The sequence below is a fragment of the Tachypleus tridentatus genome, chromosome 12 (assembly GCF_004210375.1).
Source record: "Tachypleus tridentatus isolate NWPU-2018 chromosome 12, ASM421037v1, whole genome shotgun sequence".
Classification (NCBI taxonomy): domain Eukaryota; kingdom Metazoa; phylum Arthropoda; class Merostomata; order Xiphosura; family Limulidae; genus Tachypleus; species Tachypleus tridentatus.
This window is the reverse complement of record NC_134836.1, coordinates 115316654-115335396: the sequence shown is the minus strand read 5'-3', so window position 1 is coordinate 115335396 and position 18743 is coordinate 115316654. Positions and strand designations below refer to the sequence as shown.

The window sequence follows — 18743 nt, the reverse complement described above, 5'->3', positions numbered from 1 at the left end:
CGAAATCCAGCTGGGTATCTGTAAAAAAGTGTATGTGGTCTAAGATGAACTTTTTGTTCTTTCACAGAAACTGACTTGAAAATGACTATCTATGAGAACGTTGTGCGGAATCATGGCCATTAGGCTTAGCACAATATGGGATATGAAGCATTAAACATAGTTCTATTAATACTGCAATTAAACTTAGGAACATTACGTTTACCGCACCACCTCCCCCTATATCTCAGCCTAAGACTGCAGCCTTAAAGCGCTATAAATCCGGTTTTCGATGCCCATGGTAGGCGCAAAAACAGATAGCCCATTATGTGAACTTGCGCTTAGGTACAAATAAATATTTTATTTTTTAATCGTTTTTTTCTAAAATTACTCTGACAGGAAACGATTATTTTCCTTATCATTTAACGCGCGCCTCCTACTGGTATATCTGCGGACCTATACTGCTAAAAATCGTGTTTCAATACCCGTGGTGGGCAGAACACATAAAGCCCTTTATGAAACCTTGTACTTATTAACAAAATAACAAGCAACGTTTAAGGCATTCTTCACTTTGCTCATGATTTTGCTGTTTCATATATTTATGAAAACATCTTAGGAATTATACGAAAAACGATTTTCAAGAATAAAAATTATTTTGTTCTCTAAATCACTTCTACATGAATTAGTTCGTTGCTAGGTAACACAAAACAACGCACTGGACTATTTTGTTGTGCCCATCACGTTATGCGCGTTGAGACTCACCGCGGAAGCATTCGAGGATGTAGAAATATGACTATTTCACCTGTCTCCTAATTTCTAAAAAAAAAATATGTAGAAAAACAAAACAGACCGAAAACATGAATTGTTAGGACCACAAATTAGCTTATGTCATGCATCTTGATGAATTTAATAAAAAGTTTTTATTTATCAAAAATTTACTAACAATATGTCTTCCTGTTCCTAATTTCAAACTACTGACCAAAGGGAGGCCAACCACTTAGCCACCTATCATCTACGATAAAGGACTTCCTCTCACTTTTATAACCGTACACAAGACCCGGCATGGCCAGGTGAATAAGGCACTGGACTCGTAATTCGAGGGTCGGGGGTTCAAATCCTTGTCACACCAAACATGCTCACTCTTTCAGTTGTGGGGGCATTATAATGTAACGGTCAATCCCACTATTCGTTGATAAAGGAGTAGCCTCAGGATTGGCGGTGGGTGGTGATGACTAGCTGCCTTCCCTCTAGTCTCACACTGCTAAATTAGGGTCAGATAGCCCTTGTGTAGCTTTGCGCGAAATTCAAAATAAACCAAACAAAATTGTACACAGTAAGAAAACTAACTTGTGGCATCGCACAAATTCGATCTCAGCTCGCCATCTTTTTTATCAACAGTTCTAACAGAGGCCAAACTAGCAGCCATATTTAAACAAAAATCAAGTGGTATAAAAAGAGACACTTTTATATGTTCTTGAAAATACTTCTCACTGTTTTTAGTGTAGAAAAATAAGCTTACCGTTTCTTTTATGAACAATAAATTATCAAGATTTTCTTATGATTAAAGGTTGGTTTTGATAACGTTATTAAAAATATTTGAAATGTTATCAAAGTTTTATGCTATAACTGTTATCGATGGAGTATTTTCTTACCGTAATGATTTTATCTCTACTGATGGCAATTAAATATTTGTTTCCTTTTTAATTATTCATTAATTTTATTAACCAACACAAGATTATTATTATTAAAGTACTTTTTTCTAACCAAATTAATGTTTAAACCTTCAAAGTTAAACCTTCGGCACAGGGATATGTCTGCGAACGTAGACTGCTAGAAGCCAGGTTTCAATATCGGTAGTAGACAGAGCACATATAGCCCTTTGTGTAGTTTTGTACTTAATAACTACAAGAAAAACAAGTCTTCAAATCTGTCACCATCAGGAAAGAATATTAACTTGGGCTTCGAACCAATCACCATTTAGAAAAGAATATTAACTAAACCAATAACCGTTTATCTCTCTGTATATGTACTATATCCAGACAGGACGTTGTAATCTTGGCCTTTCACAGATGTCTCCCTCTCTATTTATTATATCAAAACAGGACGTTGGTGATCTTGGTCTTCCTTAGATGTCTCCCTTTCTGTGTATTATATCTAGACAGGACGTTAGTGATTCTTCCTCAGATGTCTCCTTTTCTGTGTATTATATCTAGACAGGACGTTAGTGATTCTTCCTCAGATGTCTCCCTTTCTGTGTATTATATTTAGACAGGACGTTAGTGATTCTTCCTCAGATGTCTCCCTTTCTGTGTATTATATCTAGACAGGACGTTAGTGATTTTGGCCTTCTACAGATGTCTCCTTTTCTGTGTATTATATCCAGACAAGTATCAACTGTAAACAATTCTAGGTTTCAGACAGATATGAAATGTAAACAAATTTAGGTTTCAACCAGCTGCCAACTTTAAATAAGCGCAGTATTCAGTCAGATACCAGATGTAAACAAGCCTAGCTTTCAGCCAACTATCAACACTAAAAGAGTAGAGGTTTCAGAAACCTGCCAACCGTTAACAACTAAAGGTTCAACCAGCTGTCAGTTCTAAAAACGTCAAGGTTTCAAATAATTGCCAACTGTAAACAATTCTAGATTTCAGCGAACTGTCAACGGTTAACAACTAAAGGCTTTACCAGATGCTAAGTGTGAAGAACCACATTTGTAGTTATTTAACAACTTTAACCAACTCTACATTGTCAATAAATTTACGTTTTATCCACATATAATCATTTCATGTCGCATCAAGTGTTACAAATTAGATCACAAACAAAAGGATCTGTAATCATCTACTGAATGTAAATTATCCATGGTTTTATCAACTGACAGCACGTCCTTTTATTCACTTGTCAACTTGTTTCAGCAATAAGCTGTCAATATAAAAGTATCCAGGTTTCCACCAGTTGTCAACAGTTAACGAGTCTGAGTTTAATTAGCCATCAAATATAATCATGTCCAGGTTTGAACCAGTTTTTTTACAGTAAACAAGCCTGTATTTAATAAGTTGTCAAGTATAATGACAGTCAAGGTGCTGGTAGGTAATGACAGTAAATGTGCTGACAAGTAATGGCAGTCAAGGTGCCGGCAGGTTGATAGTTAATAATGACAGTCAAGGTGCCGGCAGGTAATGACAATAAATGTACTGACAAGTAATGACAGTCAATGTGTTAGTGGTTAATGACAGTCAAGGTGCCGGCAGGTAATGTGCTGACAAGTAATGACAGTTAATGTGTTGGAAGGTAATAACATTCTCAATGCTGGTAGTTGATGACATTCAAGGCATTAACAGATAGCAGCAGTCAACTGTCAATTTCTAAAGCACAAGTATACAACCTTCTTAACGAAATACTTATTAAAGTTTTATACGGCTAATAACGACTGTGATACATATTAGTAACTAGAGAGATAAACGGTTTTGACATAAATCGGGTGTGAATCTCTCGAAATCAGTATTAACAAAAACAAACCTTTAAAATGTGTTCTTCTTTCTTTAAATATAAATTGTGGAGCAACCATTTTATGGAGGAATTCGTGTTTGTTTCCTGCGAGGTGTTTCTCTGTAGCATATAGAGAAAAGAATGAGTTATTAAAATTATTTCTAGAGGTGAAACTCAACAATTGTCTGCCACAACCAAACGACGTTGAAGCGAGGAATAGCGTAAATAGATCTCCTGTGACACCGAGAAGTGTTTGTTTGTCTGATACCAGCTCCCACGTAAACTTGTCTATCCCTCCTTAACCTCTCAGTCTCAACGAGAAAAAAAAAAAAGGAACTGCCTAAAAATAACCCTCTTTAACTAATAATGCTATACCTGCCAAACACAGTCATACATTGACAAAGAACTGGGGGTGAGGAATAATTTAAAACAGCACGTGCCAGTCGGACAGAAACTTAGTTGTTTGTGTCTACACCAAAACATCCTGCCAAACACCATAGAATAAACTTATTTTTCCCTTCCTTTAATTGTTTGTTTGTCTGGAATTAAGCATAAAGCTACACGATGGGCTATCTGTGCTCTAACCACTACGGGTGTCGAAACCCGGTTTATCGCGGTGTAAGTCCGCAGACATGCTGCTGTGCCAATGGGGGCCTTACTTTTATGTGTTAACGTTGCGATGCGCGTAAACTTATTGTTTAATATAGATGTTTAAAAGACATTTAATTTCATCAAACCTAAAAAACAAACTGGAGAATGTAACTGCTGTGTTAAAGCTATCGGCGTTTGTTCACGACGGGTATGAAACCCCGGATTTTAGCACTATAAATCCGGAAACTTAACCCTAAAATTACTGTTAGGACTCAAATCTGATTCGTAAACATTTTTCTCACACTTTTGACTTTTGCAGGAAATTCATTACGTCGGTCCATGAAATTCTTGGTTAATCGAACAAAACGTTAAAACACAGACCACCAATAATACAGTTAGACGTTAATTATTATGGTTTTCAAGCGGATAGTTTAGAAAATGAGTTTCTTGGATAGTTATTTACAACGAGTAGTATTATAACGGAGGGGGGGGGAATTTAATCTGACACCTCATGATATCCCCCGGTAGTAAAAGGAAATAATGGAGTATCTGTAACCTGTCAACCGCAATGAATCGAGCCCCGAATTTTAGCTGAACCATCAGGGACAAGTATATTTATATTTTTTGTTAAAAAAACACTAATGTAACAAAAAGTTTGGTCAGTTTTGTAGTTCGTCTCTTTCGCACTAGTGTACTTGTGTTATGAGGTCCAGCATCGCCAAGTGGTTAGAGCGCTTGACTCGTAACCTGAGAGTCGCGGGTTCGAATCCTCGGCACATCAAACATGCTCGTCCTTTCAGCCGTGTGGGCGTTATAATATACGGTCACTCCCACTATTCGTTGGTAAAAGAGTAGCCCAAGAGTTGGCGGTGGGTGGTGATGAATAGCTGCCTTCCTTCTTGTCTTACACTGCTAAATTCGGGACGTCTAGTGCAGATAGCCCTCGAGTAGCTTTGTGCGAAATTAAAAACAAAGCAAAACAATACGTCCTAGGCAGCCAGTAAACATTCGACCTGCAAACATGTTAAATTATGAATGTTGTGTTTGTTTCTAATCAATTGTAAGACGTATGAAAATATTACGGTACACAGACAAGTCCAATCACGTAAATTACGTGAACCAGATGATCTAACACTAGGCAATGAAAACCTTTTTATGAATTAAAGACATATTTTAATTACGTTTCTATGATAAACACTTGATCAAGTGAAGACATATATTACTTACTTTTCTGAGAAATACACTTTATTCATTAAAGCCGTTGTCTGTCTAGGTTTCAGTGAATGTTAACAAAAGTCACGGTTCATAAGGGTTGTTTTTTTGGTTATTCTGAATTTCGCGCAAAGCTACATGAGTGCTATCTGCGGAAGCCGTCCCTAATTTAGCACTGTAAGACTAGAAACTAGAGGGAAGGCAGCTAGTTATAATTACCCACCGCCAACTCTTTGGCTACTCTTTTACCAGCGAATAATGGGATTGACTGTAACTTTATAATGCCCCCATGACTGAAAGGGCAAGCATGTTTGGTTTGACGGAGATTCGAACCCGCGACTCCCAGATTACGAATCAAGTGCTTTAACCACCTGGCCATGCCGGGCCAAGTGTCCTAAGGAATTAGAATCTATAGGTGGGTCAATATTTGGTAATCACAGACATTGAAATGATGCTATTTAATGTTATTTACACATGAATATGTTTGGACGAGTTTAAATACGTAGAAGCCACACCTGGAACTTAAAGTTTATCGACGGGAAAGTCACGATGGTAAGTAAACAAGTGTTGACGTGCGTGACCTTAGTTACGCTGGTAACTAAACGAGTGTTAATATTTATTACACAGAAAAATATTTATTCAAGTTTTGTGGAATTTGGCACAGCACACGCATTTATAAACAACATGGTGCGTATATGTTTCAAGGCTTTTTGCGCTACACTGTGTTAGTTCTTCTTTCCTCTTTGAGATACTTGGAATTGTCGAAACGTAAGTGGGACTTTGTCCCCTCGATAAGTGTTGTAGCTAGCAGTGCGTACGTTGCTCGTATTTTCTTCTGTTATTCTTCTGTTAAGCACTGTGAAAAATTTTGTAATTTCCAGTTACCAACGATGTATCTACTTCGAAATCACTGCCAGTAGTTATGCTAATTAATTGTATTCTTCATTTTCATGTTTAGGGTTTGTTTTAAGTACGCAATAGACTATCAGCACTCTATCCATAACAAAAACCATCGAACCTCAAATTTCAGTGTTGTAAGTCTCGTAAATTCACTGCTGACCACGTGGAACTTGATTTTGATAAAAAACAATAAGAGTAAAAAAATTTGTCACAGTACCAATGCATGCGACAAATGGCGATGTTAGCGCCACCTTCCGTTCGCATAGGCAAAATAGAGAACGGAAGGTTGAAAAAAGTTTTATTAAAACTTTCCTAGTTTCGTTAGTGTAAAATAAACCTTATAATATATTTTGAATCAATTGTTTGTTAAGCTACACCAGGGATATCTGCGCTAGCCGTCCCTAATTTAGCAGTGTAAGTCTAGAGGGAAGGCAGGTAGTCATCACCACCCACTGCCAACTCTTGGGCTACTCTTTTACCAACGAATAGTGGCATTGACCGTCACATTATAACGCCACCACTGCTGAAAGGACGAGCATGTTTGGTGTGACGGGGATTCGAACCCGCGACCCTCTGATTGCGAGTCGAGTGCCTTAACTACCTGGCCATGCCGGACCATTTTGGATGATACGACATTATAATTTTTGGAGTAGCATTTTGCGATTTCGTTTGGATTTTCAACAGTATAATAATAATAAAAACTTAGAATTATTATATTTGATAAACTATACTATCAAATGTCTTCATGGGACTGGGTTTCACTTGTGTTTTCATTTATTTGTACGAAGTATAACATTTAAGATATTCCACATAACAAACAAAATTTAAGTCTCAATAAACATTATTTATTTATTCCTCTGAAGCATGTTGCTGTACATTGTGAGGCGAAAGCTACCCGAAGGGCTATCTGTGTTGTACTCACTGTTTAACGTTATAAACTCTTGGATGCACAAAGAAAAATTATTAAACTATGTTCTGTTTTCCAACTGCTACAAAAAATTTAAAAATGTAGCAGTTAGGTGCTGAAAGACTGGTTGATGTCAATATATATAATACATTAATTTGGTCTACTCGAAAACCGCTGTATTATTTAATACAATTGTATATCAAACTGTAACGACATATCAAACTGTATATCAAAATTTTCAAGAATAAGCAATCAAATTATGTCCAACCAACTACATTAACCAATGTACAAATATCCCAATAAAGTCATGAATTTTAATTAAAACAGAAAAAAAATGGAGGAAGATTTATTGAAAACAACAACAAAATAAAGTATATACAAGTATATGTTAGGCTTTATTACTTACTGTACGTCGTACGTTACTGACTGTCTAGGAAGTTTTGTTTGTTTGTTTGTTTTTCGAATTTCGCACAAAGCTACACGAGAGCTATCTGCGCTAGCCGTCCTTACTTTAGCAGTCTAAGACTATAGAGAAGGCAGCTATTCATCAATACCCTCCGCCAACTCTTGGGCTATTCTTTTACCAACAAATAGTGGGATTGACTGTTACATTATAACACCCCCACGACTGAAAGAATTCACCACTATGATACATATTAAATTTAAACTTTGTTAAGGTACAACAAATGTTTAAAATTATTCACGTTTTATGTGATGCTGTTTCTGACACCCACCGCCATCTGTAACACATTGTAACAGAGGCTTAAACATTCTCTCACTCCCATAAGGTTAAGTAAATTTTTGAATGGTCCCCAAGTTACTGTACAATATACGAGGTGTTATCAGTTTATATTATTGGCACCAACAAGTGTTACATTTAAAAACTAAGTGTCCCAAAATCAGAATATGTAACAAAACTGCTATGTCACAAAAATGATGTAACAAGAACGTGCTCGTTAGAAGTTCTCCTAGTAACAATGTGGCTGTAACAAAATGTCCAGATCTCATTACTGACCATCGTTCGTTTGTTTGTTGTTAAGCTACATAATAATACAATAAGCTATATGTCACTCACTCACCAAGATTATCAAAACCTGATTTTTAGAGCTTTAAGCCCTCGGATTTACCGTTGAGCCACCAGGAGGCCATTAGTAATTAACGGTTTATATAAAATGAAGTCTTACATAGCTTGTATCGTGTATTTTGAAAGACCAATTAACGTAAATTATGATTACAGTGCAAGTTATAACATTTACTCAAATAACTTAAAACTCGCAGGGCCTGATGGCTAGGGCATTCGATTCGCAACCTGAAGGTCTTGAGTTCGAATTCCTTCACCGATCATGCTCACTCTTTCAGCTATGGTGGCGTTATAAAGTTAATATCAATTCCATTCTTCGTTGGTAAAGAATAACCCAAGAGCGTGGCGGTTGGTGTTGTTGACTAGTTTCTTCCCTCTATCTATCACTTGAAAGTTAGGAACAGTTAGTTTAGATAACACCCGAGAATTTTGCACGAAATTGAACAACAACTAGAAAAATATAAAATTCATAGTGATAATTTATGTCACAGTTTAGGATAAAACTAGATAATAGTATTCGAAAATCTTAGTTAAGCCTAAAATCCTACAGTAACCAACAAATAGCAAATATATCTGTTTAGCTTTAAAACGATGTGGTACTTCATTAAAGAAACACATGAACTAACATTGGAGTGAAAGTGTTAATCCGCTGGATTAGCGTCGAGAATTTCATGTTGTTATACTTCCAATGCAAAAATGTAGCGTAACAGGAGTTCTAAACTCTAGGTTTAGTCTCGTATTAGCACAAAGCTATATGAAGGCTATCTGCGCCAGCCGTCCCTAATTTAGTAGTATAAGACTAGTGAGAGGACAGCTAGTCATCACCACCCACCGCCAACTCTTGGGCTACTCTTTTATCAACGAATAGTGGGATTGACCGTCACATTATAACGCCCCCACGACTGAAAGAGCGAGCATGTTTGGTGCGACGGGGATTCGAACCCACAGTTCTCGGATTACGAGTCGAGTACCTTATCCAGCTGGCCATGCCGGGCCAGGGACAGAGGTAAGTCTAAGAACTTACAACGCCAAAAACCGGTGAGCATAACAGATAGCGCACTGTAGCTCTGCAGCAGAATAGACTAACAAACTTTTCTCTGAGTCACCTGGTGGATAAAATAATAATCATTGAATTCATTTAAAACACATGTAAGATTTAGTAGAATATTCTAATTATCTAACATTCAAATTTTTTTTCAACTGAGCAGAAGAATACGCAATAAAAATAAGAATTATTTTTTCTCATATGCTTCATTAATATTGCTTTCAGAGCCACCTGGTGGATAACCATGATTCCATAAAATGCAGTGCATTAATTTTTGATCGTCATATTAGGAAGAAAAATTCAGATATGAACTATCATTTTTTTGTTTACTAATTTGTTGTTAAGCGCAAAGCTACATAAGATGTAAATCTATTTTATTTCCAGAACTTATTTCTCAGACTATTTGAAACTAAGCAAAATCACGACCTTTATCTCCAGAAAGTATATTTAGTAGTCAATATTTCACTTTTGGTCTGTCGTCAGCATGGCCACTGGTTAGAACGCTCGGCTCGGAATCAGGAGATCAGAGGTTCAAATCCCCGTCACACCACAGACGCTCCCCATTTCAGCAGTAGGTGACGGTCGCTTCCATTATTCGTTTGTCAAGAAAGGAAAGTTGGATGGTGATGAATAAGTGCCTTCCCTCTAGTCTATTACTGTTAAATTTTAGACAAATAACCCTAGTTTAGCTGTGGGCGAAATTCAACACAAAGAGATTGATATTTTACTAGTTCATTAGAGAAGTAGTGATTTTATTTAAGTTTATATAAATGTCTCGTTAAAAGTTCAAGTTAAGAATAATTTACAAACTAGAATTTTATAGCTTGGTATCTTTTACACACCTTTCTCTTGCACTGGTGTTCTGTTAGGGTTAGCCATTTTTAAATACACGGATACGTTGTTTTTTTTTCATATATTATTTGTCATCAGTATAAGAAAACGTAACAGAGACCATCACCATGTTTTACGATAATCCAAGAAACATACGGGATGTGTGCCAGGAATCACTTCCAGAAAATTCTAGAGTGAGCGGGAATGTTACTTTGTTTGTTTTTTAGCTGTCCCGTTGAAGGTCAACAAGTGTGTTTTGTAAGTTATCACACGCGCTGGTGAACTGTCAGTGTATTTGTAAAGGTTCTCATATCTGTTACAGAACATTTCATTCTCTCCGATGTAATCCCTTTAAGAACACGATTAGTAAAATCAACAGCGTGTTTTGTTTTTTATTTATTTTTAATTTCGTAAACAAGATCTACTCTTTTTACGGTTTACACAGAGCATGTAGTTCATCTTCGAGACACTCGTGGCGCTTCTACTAATGCTGTGCAGTTTTCTTTTGTCAAATTGTTTGCCAACTTTGATGAAATGCGATTACAGGAATAACTGGAGAGAGAGAGAGAGAGAGAGAGAGAGAGAGAGAGAAAAAAGAAGACATATCTCTGTTCCGGTGGTTGAAAAGTGGGCTGTTTTTGTTGTTGTGATATGTGTTGCTGGATCAGCTATCAAAGAAAAGAACATTAGGGAACTTTGTTGTTGTTTTGAGACTTAAACTCAGAGATACATGCAACGTAGCGTTCATGGTAATGAAAATAATTAGTTTATAAAAGTTAAAGCTGCACATAATTCCAATGTATTGTTTTAATTATCGTAATGCGAAACTAAAGTTAGCAACTTTTGTTTCTGTGGTATCCGGGTGCACTGATTTTCGACAGATAATGTAAAACTATCTGTATATCGCAGGTACAAGAAATTTATTGAAAAGAGTAATCATAAAAAATCACAAATGGATTTGTGTAACAGTATACAAGGATCAAATGATTCATACGCCATTGAATTTTCTATAAGGGAGAAATATCTTAACTGATACCAGTTTGTACAATTATCTGTACAACCCCTTCGGGTTTTCTCGCTCCTTCCCCAAAGTGGCATGAGTTTTCAGACCCTAGTATATACATCCTTTTTCTGAGTGAAATTATTACTACACGTTCACGACCTTTAGAAATTCTGTTACCATGAATGTCGAACCACATGCAGGGACATTTCGAAACCTTTGTCACTCAGTGGCTCAGCGGTATGTCTTACAACGTTAAATACCGAGTTTCGATACCCGTGGTGGCCAGAACATAGATAGCCCATTTGTCTTACTTTGTGCTTAATTCAAAACAACAACAATCGAGACTTTTATCTGAATATACCTGACTAAAGATGTGTTAAGAATGATTTAAGGTGAAGTTTATGGATGTTCACCTATGATGGTACAGTTTACATGTTTCAAACAAAAAACACAAATTTTATTCCAGATAAACTGTTCATACGGACAAAGTTCTAAAGTCTAATATGAGTAAGCTCAAACTCTTCAAAAAATGGGGAGGGGTTTATTTTGCATTTCGCGCAAAGCTACGCGAGGGCTATCTGCGCTAGCTGTCCCTAATTTAGCAGGGTAAGACTAGAGGGAAGGCAGCTAGTCATCACCACCCACTCCCAACTCTTGGGCTACTCTTTTATCAACGAATAGTAGGATTGACCGTCACGTTATAACGCCCCCACGGCTGAAAGGGCGAGCATGTTTGACGCAACTGGTATTCGAATCCGCGACCCTCAAATGAGGAGTCGAACGCCTTAACCTACCTGACCATCTGTAACACTGCATACAGATACCACATAGTTTAGTATTTGTTCGATATTTTACCTAAGTGGAAAACATACATACCATAATCAATATGGTAAGTAATCGACCAATATTTGTTATGGAAAATTACACGTAACCAAAGCAACGAAAGTATCGTGTTTGCTACTTATACCAACTAGAAAAAAAAACAAAACAGGAATATCTGGAGTTGGTGCGCCATCTGCTCTGCGAGAAAAGAACAAACGTGAACATAATTTTGAAATAATAACTAGTTAATTAAATTTTGTGTGTGTGTATTTATATGCAAATTATACATAGCTTTCAAGCTACTTATTACATTAAATGTTAATAGGCGATTGAATCAGCGCTATAAAACAATAATAAATTAAATATTGTATTACCGTTATTTGTTCAAGTTGTCAATTATTCCATTAACTCAGCGTCAGAGACAGCTTCAGGTATGTTTACCATCAATTCTTACAGGTAATAATACTCACAGTCACGAGGGCTTTGTTCAACTATTCGAACGTTTATAATGCAACTCATGCTGAAAAGTCAGTCGGACCTTCTGGTACGCAGCCAAGCAGGTTAACTACTAAGCCATGACGAATCTCTGTCTTCCTTTATTTTCTTTATGGGCATGACAATTAACAAGTACTGTAGTGTATTGTGAAGTTTAAAATTACCTATCAACCACTGGCTAACAGTATAGCGGAAATGTGAGATATAAGGTTTAGTAAACGGTGAAATTGCAATGGACACAGGTTCGTAACATTGTGAAACTATAAGTTGCACAGGTTTGTAAATAGTGAAACTGCAGTGGACAGTGGCTAGTGACATAGAAAAAACAAGCCTCATTACAAATGTTATCATACCCTTTTCTTATTAGGAACCTGTAAAGAATGGTGTGATTGTTATGTTATTGTCTTGTAATATGGTATCCATATACCCACCAAGACCTAGGATTTATATATGACAAATATCAAAAGAACCATTCAGTGCTAATACTAACGTTTGAGGCGATCAAAGATAAAATTCTGAAGGTTTCGCGACATTCATGATAAAAAAAATTAAATCGGTCTCTTCAATTTTTATGGATATGTGAAAGTTTATTCAAACCTTTAATTCTCAAATATTTACTTCCTTGTGTATGATATATTTTGTTAATTTTTTCTTTTATATGCAATGAATTTAGTTACGTATGTGTATTGTAAATATGCTCTCCTTTTGAAGATGGCTTAATAAAACAGATAGATTAAAAAAAATGTGCCTCGACAAGGACCTCTCTGAAAGCCTTGTACAAAATCCAGATGCTATCGACTTGAATTTTGTCTTATTAATGAGAACTCATATTGAACTACACCCTTGTGCAAATTAATTGAAACAAGACGGAAAATTACGATTTTTTTTTAATTTTTTGAGTTTTATTTCTAAGAACCCGCTTTGGCATCGAGTCCACAAGTTGACTGCAATCTTTACTAATTTTTGGATCGCGGTACCACACCTCAATTATGGCCTCAATTAGCTTATCTTTCGCAGTACAGTCTTTTCCCCGAAGTCTTTCTTTACAAATCGCCCAAAGATTTTCAGTAGGATTTAAGTCCGGAGAGTTTCCAGGCCAGTCCAGCAACTTTATTCGCGTTGTAGTCATAAAATTCTTCACGAGTTTCGATGTGTGGCACGGAGCCAGATCTTGCTGAAAAATGCCAGATCCATCTGGAAATCTCTTTTTCAATTGTGAAAACTCTTCTCTGCAAAACTTCGATGTACTGTGGTCCTCGCATCATACCTTCAACGATATGTAAGCCTCTGACGCCATAGTAGCTGAAAAAGCCCCAAAACATCTTCTTCAAGGGATGTTTTACGAACTGATTGATGTGAGATTCTCGAAGTTTCTCACCTGAAGATCTGCGAACATGCAGACTTCTTTGACCCTGTACGAAGAAATGAGTCTCGTCACTGAATAACACCTTCCTCCATTGTTCTTGATTCCAGTTCTTGTATTTCAGACCCCATTGATACCGTTTTTCTTCATTGAGTTGGTAAGAAGTTGTTTTTTGACTGGTCTCCTTGTCCTTCTAACACAATTTCGAATGACGTAATATCCCTCAAAATTTCGTCATATATCCCAAAAATAGATCGACCGTACTGCAAAACACAGCTAATGACGCTGTCTATGTGAAAAAATGACTATTAAAGGAAATCAGCGGGTCCAGCGAGCCTACACCGACCGCCATGCTGAAAATATTATAAAATGACCATTTGTTTCAATTAATTTGCACAAGCTATAGTAGCTACTGATGATATTACGTTTCGGTAGACTATGTATTAGACAGTTTAGAACATAATTGTATAATAGATGAATTTAAAGAACTGCTACCAAAGAAAAGATATTTAACTGGAGTATTTATGTGAAATTATCCAACCTCGTTTCTGGTTTTAAAACTACATCAGAATTAAAGAAACATGTTTTGTTCGTTTTGGGTTTTATATGCTAGCCACATAAATTTTAAACTGATATATCAGAAGGATGGACAACGCTTATAGGCTGTTGAAATCGTATGGTGACATTATATTATCAACCGTATGAAGCACACGTGTCTTCACGGAGCTGAAACTGATTTTGCAGTAGTAGAATGGAAACAACTAGATACGTAGTTCGGCACATTAACAACAAGGCCACGCCCAACCTTAACAACAGAAACGAAAAAGTTTAAAAGTACGTAGCATGGCTTCGATTTGTGATGAAGAGAACAGTTGAAATATCTTGTAGTGAGAGATAACTGTGAATATATCAATTGAAACACTCTGAGAGAGAATGGTTGAAGTATCCGATAGTGAGAGAGAACAATATTTTATATTGAGAGAGAACAGTTACAATATTTTATATTGAGACAAAACAGTTAAAGTCAAAGCAGCTATTACACACGTATTCGTCTTATTGAGAACATACATCAAAATAAATAGTTATTTAACATAAGCGTTATTTCGTGTTAAAGGCTTAGGCGCTGATCTACATAAGTTATTCGTATTGGTCTTTATTGGGGTTGTAAACATCCATCACGTTCCACGAGTCTATTGTCCACCAAACGAGAAACACGACAGCAGTACGACGCCACCAGAATTAATTAGTCTCGACGTTAGAGTTCATCGTCTTTAAAAGGATGATATAGTCTCTTTCTTTTATATCCCTAAGCCTAATCAGAGTTATTTTTAAACCTCTCAATATCAGAGGAAGAACATGTTGTAGGAACTTTCCATATAACTTTTGTTGTTGTTTTTTTAAAGTTTGTCTGTCTTCAAGAGATTTTTGCTAAAACATGGAGACTTTTAACGTTAAAAAATGGGTTTCATTCAATACCCGTGATGGGCACAGCACAGATAGTTCATAGTATATATTTATGTATAATACCAAGCAAGCAATCCACATAGTAAATACTTTCATTCTCTTTTCACATTCAGATAAGTATTACTATCAGAACGTTTCTTAGAAATTGCCACTAAAGAGCTATCTTCAGAGAAAAAAAATTAAAGAAAAAATATTTATTCGACTTAAAACATAAACCGTTATCAGACATCACTTTGTCATCAAAAACCATTAATTTTTGTCTTAGCTCACGTCATTCTGTGTTTCAGCGATAAGTTTACGAACTCAAAATACTAAAATCTGGGGCTTGACACCCCTCAGTGGATAAAGTACAGAAGCTTTAAACTAGAAGAAACAGGAACAACACATTAAAAACAAAAACTACAGCGCCGAGTCGTTGTACTGTTTTTGACAAAAAATAAAAAATTCTTAGTTCTACATCCAATTATCTAAAAATCCTCCATCATATATATACTTGTTAATATCCAGCAGCAGGTCTTATGTAGGGAAAGTAATATGCCTACTACAACATTAATCTCCCTATAGAAGACATGAAATATCCAGTAAGTTTTACCAATTATTTCCCCTATGTTAAGTTTTAGAAATTATTTTATTGTACTTATTATAACACCGTTTAAATCACTATTTTCAAATTTGTATAAAAAATATATATATTATACAACAATTTAAAATTCTTGATTAAATTTATCTCCTTGAACCCGTTAAAATAAGTTATATACTAATATTAGTTATTAATAATTGCAATGTAGCATGCCAGGGGGCAGGAGAGAAGCTACATTTATGACGCTGGTTAGGATTAGTGTAGTAATATCTTAACGTCTGGGTGTTTATATCAGAATGTCATACTGAGGCGCTGGATTGCTAATTTCAAGTGTAATTTTTCTCTCTACCCCACTGATGTAATGTATTTTATTATCTCTTGCAGCTTCTTTTTATAATTGTTTTTTTTTTCCTTGTATGAAACCACTTTTGGACATTCGGCTGCAGACAGCGAAAGGCGGTAAAGATGTGGGGTGTGGACTAGAACACCTACATCTGGTCCATTCTTTTTTATTTTTCTTAGTCACATGAGGCCGACGAAGGGGCAGCACACAGATACACTGGATACATAAAATATATGGATTTGTAGGGACTTACGGGCCACCCTGTATATGTATATACTTAATTTTTAAATTTGATTATATATGTTTGTGTATAAATACTTTATTTTTTTAGATACTAAGACAAGCTACAGAACACAAACACATACATAAACTTAATTATTTTAAACGTTAAAAACAGCATTCACTAAGTCTCACGCGCAGATAGCCTAGTTTCTTTGCGCCATAAAACACCAAACAACCACTAAATCCCCTGATGGTATATCGGTAAGTTTATGAAGTTACCTCACTACTAGTGAAAAGTTTAAAACATACCACGAAGAATGTATGAAAATAAATACCACCGATTGTTGTTGTAATGATTTAAGATTAACTTTTTTGTGTACTTATTATCTTCTTAGCTGCTTTATCACTATAGATGACAGTTTAATCCAGATTATATGATAATTACAGGGAAATCCCAATTGCTTCGAACGAATCCTTGAAAACTGAAATGACGGTTTAGACAAACGAATTCTTACTGAAACAACAATGAATACTTTGAAATCCAAGGCCTAACACGTGCAGTTTAGAGCTGGTATGACCTGCACGTAACAAGAATGGAATAAATATTACACCCTTATAGTGAACTAAAAAAATGGTAAAGTTTTAAGTATGGAATTAGGCTTAATTGATTTATTGAAACAGATTCGTAGAACCAGGTTAAACCTTGATAGATGTTAGGGTCGACTATTGTAGAAGTTATTCACGCGTGTTGAAGAAATAAAGCCTACTTTTAGCAGTACATAATAAATTATATATTATATATTCAAAATGAGACTGTCTTTAGAGTCAAAACATAATAAACAAAATTTTGCTTAATAACTTTACTATATAATGAAAAAAATACTGTGAGATTGGGAACAGTCTCGTAGTCTACTGTGTTTCGATTTTAAACTATGTCGTCATCCGTTCGTTTATAAACAAACAAGAATGGTGATTAGTACGAAATTGGAAAGGACTACCGCCTAATTAACACATCACAGAACAGCCCCTGTTGTTCGGCGGTTATTATGAAACGTTATAAAGACCAAATTCGGGGTTACAGTAACGAATAAAAAGGTTTTAACATAATTCTGATAAAGTGGTAAACTAAACCATGTCCAGGTAATATATTAAGTTAGATACGTTAGTATTAGTATAAAATAAACTGGTAAACTAAACCATGTCCAGGTAATATATTAAGTTAGATACGTTAGTATTAGTATAAAATAAACTGGTAAACTAAACCAGGTCCAGGTAATGTATTAAGTTAGATACGTTAATACTAGTATAAAATAAACTGGTAAAGTGCTAATTTACTAACGTAATTATTTTAATTTTCTAGCCATAAACATGTATTCTAAATACAGATGCTTTGGTTTCGTCATATCCAAATGTGATAATTGAACAACACCTATCAGCGGTACAATGTAATTTGATGAAAACTTATTAGATGGTAGTAATTAGACGAGTTATTTTTAAATACTAAAAATCAACAAGATATTTTTTAATTAAGTTAATATTTCAGTATATAAGGAAGTAGTACGTGTGCCATATGTTACGTTTCGTCTTTTCCTATGTTACAGAGTTGGACGCGGCCCTGTACTAGAGCTATAAATTTCGAAGCTTGTAAGCCGGGCTGGAATCCGTTATATAGAGCAAAATATCCGCCACAATTTCAGCTGCGGGTGTGCTAGAAGAGTGACAGTCAATTCATTAATGTCGATTTTGTGTGATAGGTGCTACTTATTGTTGACTAGATCAAAATCATGGAGGTTGGTATATATTGTCAGTAGTTTTTCCGTTAACACAAGTAATTAAGAGTTAGAACAGATAAAATTATCATATTTTTATAGTGAATGGGTTGAAGTGGGTTATCATAAAAAATTCAAACCGTTAAAAAACTATTATTCAAGACACATAACAGTGGACTCAGGAGAGTGAAAAATGGCACTTTACTGGCTATAACATAACAGTAGATACAGGAGCGTGAAAAATGGCACTTTACTGGCTATAACATAACAGTAGATACAGGAACGTGAAAAATGGCACTTTACTGGCTATAACATAACAGTAGATACAGGAGCGTGAAAAATGTCACTTTACTAGCTATAACATAACAGTAGATACAAAGGCGTGAAGATGGCACTTTACTGGCTATAACATAACAGTAGATACAAAGGCGTGAAGATGGCACTTTACTGGCTATAACATAACAGTAGATACAAAGGCGTGAAAATGGCACTTTACTGGCTATAACATGACAGTAGATACAGGAGCGTGAAAAATGTCACTTTACTAGCTATAACATGACAGTAGATACAGGAGCGTGAAAAATGGCACTTTACTGGCTATAACATAACAGTAGATACAGGAACGTGAAAAATGGCACTTTAATGGCTAT

General features: G+C 35.7%; 1 long non-coding RNA gene across 1 annotated transcript in view; it reads left to right on the top strand.

The window, feature by feature from the left end:
• The window catches only part of LOC143234427 (uncharacterized), a 72740-nt gene extending 55668 nt beyond the window's left edge, over positions 1-17072 (top strand). Inside the window, exon 4 of the long non-coding RNA XR_013018648.1 lies at positions 16772-17072. This is a non-coding gene — a long non-coding RNA (uncharacterized LOC143234427). The remainder of the gene's footprint in view (positions 1-16771) is intronic.
• Positions 17073-18743: the final 1671 nt, after the last annotated feature.